An 8,691-nucleotide genomic window follows, 5' to 3' on the forward strand; every position below is an offset into this window, starting at 1 on the left:
CGAGCAGCGAGACATCTCAGCATAACAGGAATTATGTAAAACTATTGTATAAGGTAAACAAAAAAAATAAATAAATAAATAAATCAATAAAAATAGAAAAAAAAGGTACGATATACTAGGATAAGTTAAACTGTAGGATTTAACAATAACTACATTAATATTGTGGGGGTTTTCTACCACAAGTGTTTGGCGCGCGCCTGTTGGGATGTTATTTTTCAGGTCATCAAATCACAGACCCAAGATGGAGGGACGACCGGCGAGCGAATGTAGAATAGTTGCTTGTTCTTTATAAGCTCAGTAAAACATCGCCCTGCATAATAACATAATTTATTCAAAAGACATAGAATGTAGATCGTTGGCAAATGGTAGTTAATTCTTGAGCATGTCTACTGTCGATCTATATAATTAATAGTAATATTAGTGCGGGCCCGCACATTTAGCTGTTCATCCAGTGTAGCGTCACACACCATGTACAGTAGTGAGACCGGTCTCTACACAAATATCAAGATAGATTATTTCCATGTCTAAATTTGATACACCAAGATTTTGTTATAATGATATTCATAGATTAATAACTATAAAAGTAAAATAAGAGTGTCTGACATGACAGACCATCAATGTGTCATTATGTAAATTTATTATAACAAAGAAGGTCATGGGAAAAAGTTAGGCATAAGATTTTTGTCAGAACTGTGCAGATGACGGGTATCGTGGCAATGCAGAGGCCAGCCAGCGCAAAAACAAGAGGTCTTCGGCTACCTGCAAGAAGGCGAGCGTCCGGTCCTGCAAGCTGACAGTCACCGGGCCGTATACCTGAGGGATTAGGCGGGATCCTCGCCGGGCCACAAGCGAAAGCGAGGCTGGCCATTGACACTTACATGCGACCCACACGCGACAGCCTGCTAGCTCTCCGGACGCGGCAGCCGTTTGGAGGGATTCACTGTGGCAGACCACGTTGTCATGAGTACACGAAGAAGATCACATATCGTGTCAGAACCTGCGTCTCATGTGCCTCAGGACAGAAAGGGACGCTATATACTCACCTGTTTGGGTTTTTACAACTCACTAGCATTGGCCGATCTGCATACACAAAGCAGTATTGTGCCACACTAACAAATGTATGGTCTCATTTTTAACTTCTCCTCTCTATTAGAGAGCAGTTGCAGCAATCGTCGCTCCTAGTTCGATCCTGTATGGATGACCTCACACACTTGTGGAGTCACTCCATGTGCCATCATCCCTCGTCGAACTGCAATATTGGGAAACGTAAAGTACTGTCCAGCGAGAGAAGAGACCTAGACTAGTGATGTATCCCAACAAGTAGACCTCAGAGACAATTAATCGACGTGAGGAGAGCCTATTACTGTGTCTTCCTACCGTACTGCTGTGATCATATGCGTGGGTCTTGGTGCAATCTCAACAGAGTACTGCAGATGCTCCAGCACACCCTATTGCCGTTGCAACAACGTAGCAACAACCCCCGACGTTTAGCCCTATGTGATGTCAGTACTGTGGAATTTGTGAAGTGCTTCGAATATTTCTAACAATGTGATTTAGTGCCTCATTCTCAGCACAGTCGTGAACTTTGTGCAATGTGCACGCACAACTTGATGCCCCATGAACCTTGTTTTTTTTCTTAAATTTCTTTCTCTAGTGTTGTTCTTGTAATGTACGTTATACCTTGTATGTGTTTGTGTTTTACACTGTAATTCTTATTACAAATTACTGTATTGTTCTCCACACCATGTTTTTTTTGTATTTTGTATTTATTGTTGTGTGTATGCAAACAGTGTGCCTGAAGTCCCCATAAACTGAAACAGATACCACCACTGTCATTGTGAATGGACCATCAGTTCAGGGAACATTTTGTAAAGGTTATTCTTGCTGCAGGGAGACAGAATGAATCGGAGGTTGTAATTAGATTCTGAAAGCTCACAAAGGGTTTGTTAACTTAAACAGTATCATGTGTGAGTGAGTTCAGGTAAGTTTAATGATTAAAATTGTTGTAACATCTTGGGCATGTAATTGCGGAGCACTCCAACTCTGATTGTAAAGAATAAATTGCTCCATATTTGGCTCACATGCCCGGGCCATATTTAGATAGTGAATGTCTGTGTAAATCGGTGTTTGGAAGGGGCTCCCTGGGTATGGATGTGTGATGTGAGTGTTAGTGTTCCATATTAAGAAGGTGAAGTTGGCTACATCATAAATAATCCTCCCTCTATGAGCTGCATTTTTCAGTTGCAGTGATTTTCTTTATAGAGTGCGGCATGTGCAGCCAGTTTGCGAGATTGTTCTTGAACGATTGACTCACTACCTTGCTCCTAAGTGAGCCAACCGCTCACCAATTACAATTTAAAATGGCGTAGGGGCTATGAGAGGTGGCATGAGCCCCCTCTCATATTTCTATCTTACGATTTTCCTCTCTAATTGCATGCAGTGAGAAGTCGCTATTCCTTCACACGCGGACTTCCCACGCAGCGTCTCTCGTCACCCAGGTGGTCCGGTAACAGGCGGGCTCTGCTGATCTGGAAAGGGTTAAGCCAACGGGTGTGAGGAAGTCGAGTGAATGCTTTGCAGACGCCGACATTGTCAAAAGACACGCCCGGAGGGGTCTGAAGTAGCGGCTGGGCTAGAGGTTCCGTTACTTCGCAGAAAATTAGTGAAAACACTTTCTGGCGGGCTACCAGCGAGGCGTAGGAATACCTTGTGTACCCAGGCAGTTGTGGCGGGAAAATTCCCGCGCTTTCTTCAAAATAGTAACTGTGATTGGCTTGCTCAGGGCATAGCTCCGTGACGTAGCAAAATCAGCGCAGAAATTGGCGCCAAGAATCTCCATTGGTGGAATGGTAGTGTTCCGGCAATGGAGTGGAACTTCCTAGCAGATTAAAACTGTGTGCCCGACCGAGACTCGAACTCGGGACCTTTGGCTTTCGCGGGCAAGTGCTCTACCAACTGAGCTACCGAAGCACGACTCACGTCCGGTACTCACAGCTTTACTTCTGCTAGTACCTCGTCTCCTACCTTCCAAACTTTACAGAAGCTCTCCTGCGAAACATGCTGAACTAGCACTCCTGAAAGAAAGGATATTGCGGAGACATGGCTTAGCCACAGCCGGGGGGTGTTTCCAGAATGAGATTTTCACTCTGCAGCGGAGTGTGCACTGATATGAAACTTCCTGGCAGATTAAAACTGTGTGCCCGACCGAGACTCGAGTTCGAGTTTCGAAGGTAGGAGACGCGGTACTAGCAGAAGTAAAGCTGTGAGTACCGGACGTGAGTCGTGCTTCGGTAGCTCAGTTGGTAGAGCACTTGCCCGCGAAAGGCAAAGGTCCCGAGTTCGAGTCTCGGTCGGGCACACAGTTTTAATCTGCCAGGAAGTTTCATATCAGCGCACACTCCGCTGCAGAGTGAAAATCTCATTCTGGAAACACCCCCCGGCTGTGGCTAAGCCATGTCTCCGCAATATCCTTTCTTTCAGGAGTGCTAGTTCTGCATGTTTCGCAGGAGAGCTTCTGTAAAGTTTGGAAGGTAGGAGACGAGGTACTAGCAGAAGTAAAGCTGTGAGTACCGGACGTGAGTTGTGCTTCGGTAGCTCAGTTGGTAGAGCACTTGCCCGCGAAAGGCAAAGGTCCCGAGTTCGAGTCTCGGTCGGGCACACAGTTTTAATCTGCCAGGAAGTTTCATATCAGCGCACACTCCGCTGCAGAGTGAAAATCTCATTCTGGAAACATCCCCCGGCTGTGGCTAAGCCATGTCTCCGCAATATCCTTTCTTTCAGGTGTGCTAGTTCTGCATGTTTCGCAGGAGAGCTTCTGTAAAGTTTGGAAGGTAGGAGACGAGGTACTAGCAGAAGTAAAGCTGTGAGTACCGGACGTGAGTCGTGCTTCGGTAGCTCAGTTGGTAGAGCACTTGCCCGCGAAAGGCAAAGGTCCCGAGTTCGAGTCTCGGTCGGGCACACAGTTTTAATCTGCCAGGAAGTTTCATATCAGCGCACACTCCGCTGCAGAGTGAAAATCTCATTCTGGAAACACCCCCCGGCTGTGGCTAAGCCATGTCTCCGCAATATCCTTTCTTTCAGGAGTGCTAGTTCTGCATGTTTCGCAGGAGAGCTTCTGTAAAGTTTGGAAGGTAGGAGACGAGGTACTAGCAGAAGTAAAGCTGTGAGTACCGGACGTGAGTCGTGCTTCGGTAGCTCAGTTGGTAGAGCACTTGCCCGCGAAAGGCAAAGGTCCCGAGTTCGAGACTCGGTCGGGCACACAGTTTTAATCTGCCAGGAAGTTTCATGTCAGCGCACACTCCGCTGCAAGAGTGAAAATCTCATTCTGGAAACCCCCCCCGGCTGTGGCTAAGCCATGTCTCCGCAATATCCTTTCTTTCAGGAGTGCTAGTTCTGCATGTTTCGCAGGAGAGCTTCTGTAAAGTTTGGAAGGTATGAGACGAGGTACTAGCAGAAGTAAAGCTGTGAGTACCGGACGTGAGTCGTGCTTCGGTAGCTCAGTTGGTAGAGCACTTGCCCGCGAAAGGCAAAGGTCCCGAGTTCGAGTCTCGGTCGGGCACACAGTTTTAATCTGCCAGGAAGTTTCATATCAGCGCACACTCCGCTGCAGAGTGAAAATCTCATTCTGGAAACACCCCCCGGCTGTGGCTAAGCCATGTCTCCGCAATATCCTTTCTTTCAGGAGTGCTAGTTCTGCATGTTTCGCAGGAGAGCTTCTGTAAAGTTCGGAAGGTAGGAGACGAGGTACTAGCAGAAGTAAAGCTGTGAGTACCGGCCGTGAGTCGTGCTTCAGTAGCTCAGTTGGTAGAGCACTTGCCCGCGAAAGGCAAAGGTCCCAAGTTCGAGTCTCGGTCGGGCACACAGTTTTAATCTGCCAGGAAGTTTCATATCAGCGCACACTCCGCTGCAAGAGTGAAAATCTCATTCTGGAAACACCCCCCGGCTGTGGCTAAGCCATGTCTCCGCAATATCCTTTCTTTCAGGAGTGCTAGTTCTGCATGTTTCGCAGGAGAGCTTCTGTAAAGTTTGGAAGGTAGGAGACGAGGTACTAGCAGAAGTAAAGCTGTGAGTACCGGACGTGAGTCGTGCTTCGGTAGCTCAGTTGGTAGAGCACTTGCCCGCGAAAGGCAAAGGTCCCGAGTTCGAGTCTCGGTCGGGCACACAGTTTTAATCTGCCAGGAAGTTTCATATCAGCGCACACTCCGCTGCAGAGTGAAAATCTCATTCTGGAAACACCCCCCGGCTGTGGCTAAGCCATGTCTCCGCAATATCCTTTCTTTCAGGAGTGCTAGTTCTGCATGTTTCGCAGGAGAGCTTCTGTAAAGTTTGGAAGGTAGGAGACGAGGTACTAGCAGAAGTAAAGCTGTGAGTACCGGACGTGAGTCGTGCTTCGGTAGCTCAGTTGGTAGAGCACTTGCCCGCGAAAGGCAAAGGTCCCGAGTTCGAGTCTCGGTCGGGCACACAGTTTTAATCTGCCAGGAAGTTTCATATCAGCGCACACTCCGCTGCAGAGTGAAAATCTCATTCTGGAAACACCCCCCGGCTGTGGCTAAGCCATGTCTCCGCAATATCCTTTCTTTCAGGAGTGCTAGTTCTGCATGTTTCGCAGGAGAGCTTCTGTAAAGTTTGGAAGGTAGGAGACGAGGTACTAGCAGAAGTAAAGCTGTGAGTACCGGACGTGAGTCGTGCTTCGGTAGCTCAGTTGGTAGAGCACTTGCCCGCGAAAGGCAAAGGTCCCGAGTTCGAGTCTCGGTCGGGCACACAGTTTTAATCTGCCAGGAAGTTTCATATCAGCGCACACTCCGCTGCAGAGTGAAAATCTCATTCTGGAAACACCCCCCGGCTGTGGCTAAGCCATGTCTCCGCAATATCCTTTCTTTCAGGAGTGCTAGTTCTGCATGTTTCGCAGGAGAGCTTCTGTAAAGTTTGGAAGGTAGTAGACGAGGTACTAGCAGAAGTAAAGCTGTGAGTACCGGACGTGAGTCGTGCTTCGGTAGCTCAGTTGGTAGAGCACTTGCCCGCGCAAGGCAAAGGTCCCGAGTTCGAGTCTCGGTCAGGCACACAGTTTTAATCTGCCAGGAAGTTTCATATCAGCGCACACTCCGCTGCAGAGTGAAAATCTCATTCTGGAAACACCCCCCGGCTGTGGCTAAGCCGTGCCTCCGCAATATCCTTTCTTTCAGGAGTGCTAGTTCTGCATGTTTCGCAGGAGAGCTTCTGTAAAGTTTGGAAGGTAGGAGACGAGGTACTAGCAGAAGTAAAGCTGTGAGTACCGGACGTGAGTCATGCTTCGGTAGCTCAGTTGGTAGAGCACTTGCCCGCGAAAGGCAAAGGTCCCGAGTTCGAGTCTCGGTCGGGCACACAGTTTTAATCTGCCAGGAAGTTTCATATCAGCGCACACTCCGCTGCAGAGTGAAAATCTCATTCTGGAAACACCCCCCGGCTGTGGCTAAGCCATGTCTCCGCAATATCCTTTCTTTCAGGAGTGCTAGTTCTGCATGTTTTGCAGGAGAGCTTCTGTAAAGTTTGGAAGGTAGGAGACGAGGTACTAGCAGAAGTAAAGCTGTGAGTACCGGACGTGAGTCGTGCTTCGGTAGCTCAGTTGGTAGAGCACTTGCCCGCGAAAGGCAAAGGTCCCGAGTTCGAGTCTCGGTCGGGCACACAGTTTTAATCTGCCAGGAAGTTTCATATCAGCGCACACTCCGCTGCAGAGTGAAAATCTCATTCTGGAAACACCCCCCGGCTGTGGCTAAGCCATGTCTCCGCAATATCCTTTCTTTCAGGAGTGCTAGTTCTGCATGTTTCGCAGGAGAGCTTCTGTAAAGTTTGGAAGGTAGGAGACGAGGTACTAGCAGAAGTAAAGCTGTGAGTACCGGACGTGAGTCGTGCTTCGGTAGCTCAGTTGGTAGAGCACTTGCCCGCGAAAGGCAAAGGTCCCGAGTTCGAGTCTCGGTCAGGCACACAGTTTTAATCTGCCAGGAAGTTTCATATCAGCGCACACTCCGCTGCAGAGTGAAAATCTCATTCTGGAAACACCCCCCGGCTGTGGCTAAGCCATGTCTCCGCAATATCCTTTCTTTCAGGAGTGCTAGTTCTGCATGTTTCGCAGGAGAGCTTCTGTAAAGTTTGGAAGGTAGGAGACGAGGTACTAGCAGAAGTAAAGCTGTGAGTACCGGACGTGAGTCGTGCTCCGGTAGCTCAATTGGTAGAGCACTTGCCCGCGAAAGGCAAAGGTCCCGAGTTCGAGTCTCGGTCGGGCACACAGTTTCAATCTGCCAGGAAGTTTCATATCAGCGCACACTCCGCTGCAGAGTGAAAATCTCATTCTGGAAACACCCCCCGGCTGTGGCTAAGCCATGTCTCCGCAATATCCTTTCTTTCAGGAGTGCTAGTTCTGCATGTTTCGCAGGAGAGCTTCTGTAAAGTTTGGAAGGTAGGAGACGAGGTACTAGCAGAAGTAAAGCTGTGAGTACCGGACGTGAGTCGTGCTTCGGTAGCTCAGTTGGTAGAGCACTTGCCCGCAAAAGGCAAAGGTCCCGAGTTCGAGTCTCGGTCGGGCACACAGTTTTAATCTGCCAGGAAGTTTCATATCAGCGCACACTCGGCTGCAGAGTGAAAATCTCATTCTGGAAACACCCCCCGGCTGTGGCTAAGCCATGTCTCCGCAATATCCTTTCTTTCAGGAGTGCTAGTTCTGCATGTTTCGCAGGAGAGCTTCTGTAAAGTTTGGAAGGTAGGAGACGAGGTACTAGCAGAAGTAAAGCTGTGAGTACCGGACGTGAGTCGTGCTTCGGTAGCTCAGTTGGTAGAGCACTTGCCCGCGAAAGGCAAAGGTCCCGAGTTCGAGTCTCGGTCAGGCACACAGTTTTAATCTGCCAGGAAGTTTCATATCAGCGCACACTCCGCTGCAGAGTGAAAATCTCATTCTGGAAACACCCCCCGGCTGTGGCTAAGCCATGTCTCCGCAATATCCTTTCTTTCAGGAGTGCTAGTTCTGCATGTTTCGCAGGAGAGCTTCTGTAAAGTTTGGAAGGTAGGAGACGAGGTACTAGCAGAAGTAAAGCTGGGAGTACCGGACGTGAGTCGTGCTTCGGTAGCTCAGTTGGTAGAGCACTTGCCCGCGAAAGGCAAAGGTCCCGAGTTCGAGTCTCGGTCGGGCACACAGTTTTAATCTGCCAGGAAGTTTCATATCAGCGCACACTCCGCTGCAGAGTGAAAATCTCATTCTGGAAACACCCCCCGGCTGTGGCTAAGCCATGTCTCCGCAATATCCTTTCTTTCAGGAGTGCTAGTTCTGCATGTTTCGCAGGAGAGCTTCTGTAAAGTTTGGAAGGTAGGAGACGAGGTACTAGCAGAAGTAAAGCTGTGAGTACCGGACGTGAGTCGTGCTCCGGTAGCTCAATTGGTAGAGCACTTGCCCGCGAAAGGCAAAGGTCCCGAGTTCGAGTCTTGGTCGGGCACACAGTTTCAATCTGCCAGGAAGTTTCATATCAGCGCACACTCCGCTGCAGAGTGAAAATCTCATTCTGGAAACACCCCCCGGCTGTGGCTAAGCCATGTCTCCGCAATATCCTTTCTTTCAGGAGTGCTAGTTCTGCATGTTTCGCAGGAGAGCTTCTGTAAAGTTTGGAAGGTAGGAGACGAGGTACTAGCAGAAGTAAAGCTGTGAGTACCGGACGTGAGTCGTGCTTC

At 48.9% G+C, this 8,691-nt stretch overlaps 1 non-coding gene across 1 annotated transcript; it reads left to right on the forward strand.

Moving 5' to 3' along the window:
• The first annotated feature begins 7,485 nt into the window (after nt 1-7,485).
• On the forward strand, nt 7,486-7,560 carry Trnal-caa. The gene has a single exon. It is a non-coding gene; the product is annotated as a tRNA-Leu (tRNA).
• The last annotated feature ends 1,131 nt before the right edge of the window (nt 7,561-8,691 follow it).

The sequence above is a fragment of the Schistocerca piceifrons genome, chromosome 3, assembly GCF_021461385.2.
Source record: "Schistocerca piceifrons isolate TAMUIC-IGC-003096 chromosome 3, iqSchPice1.1, whole genome shotgun sequence".
Taxonomy (NCBI): domain Eukaryota; kingdom Metazoa; phylum Arthropoda; class Insecta; order Orthoptera; family Acrididae; genus Schistocerca; species Schistocerca piceifrons.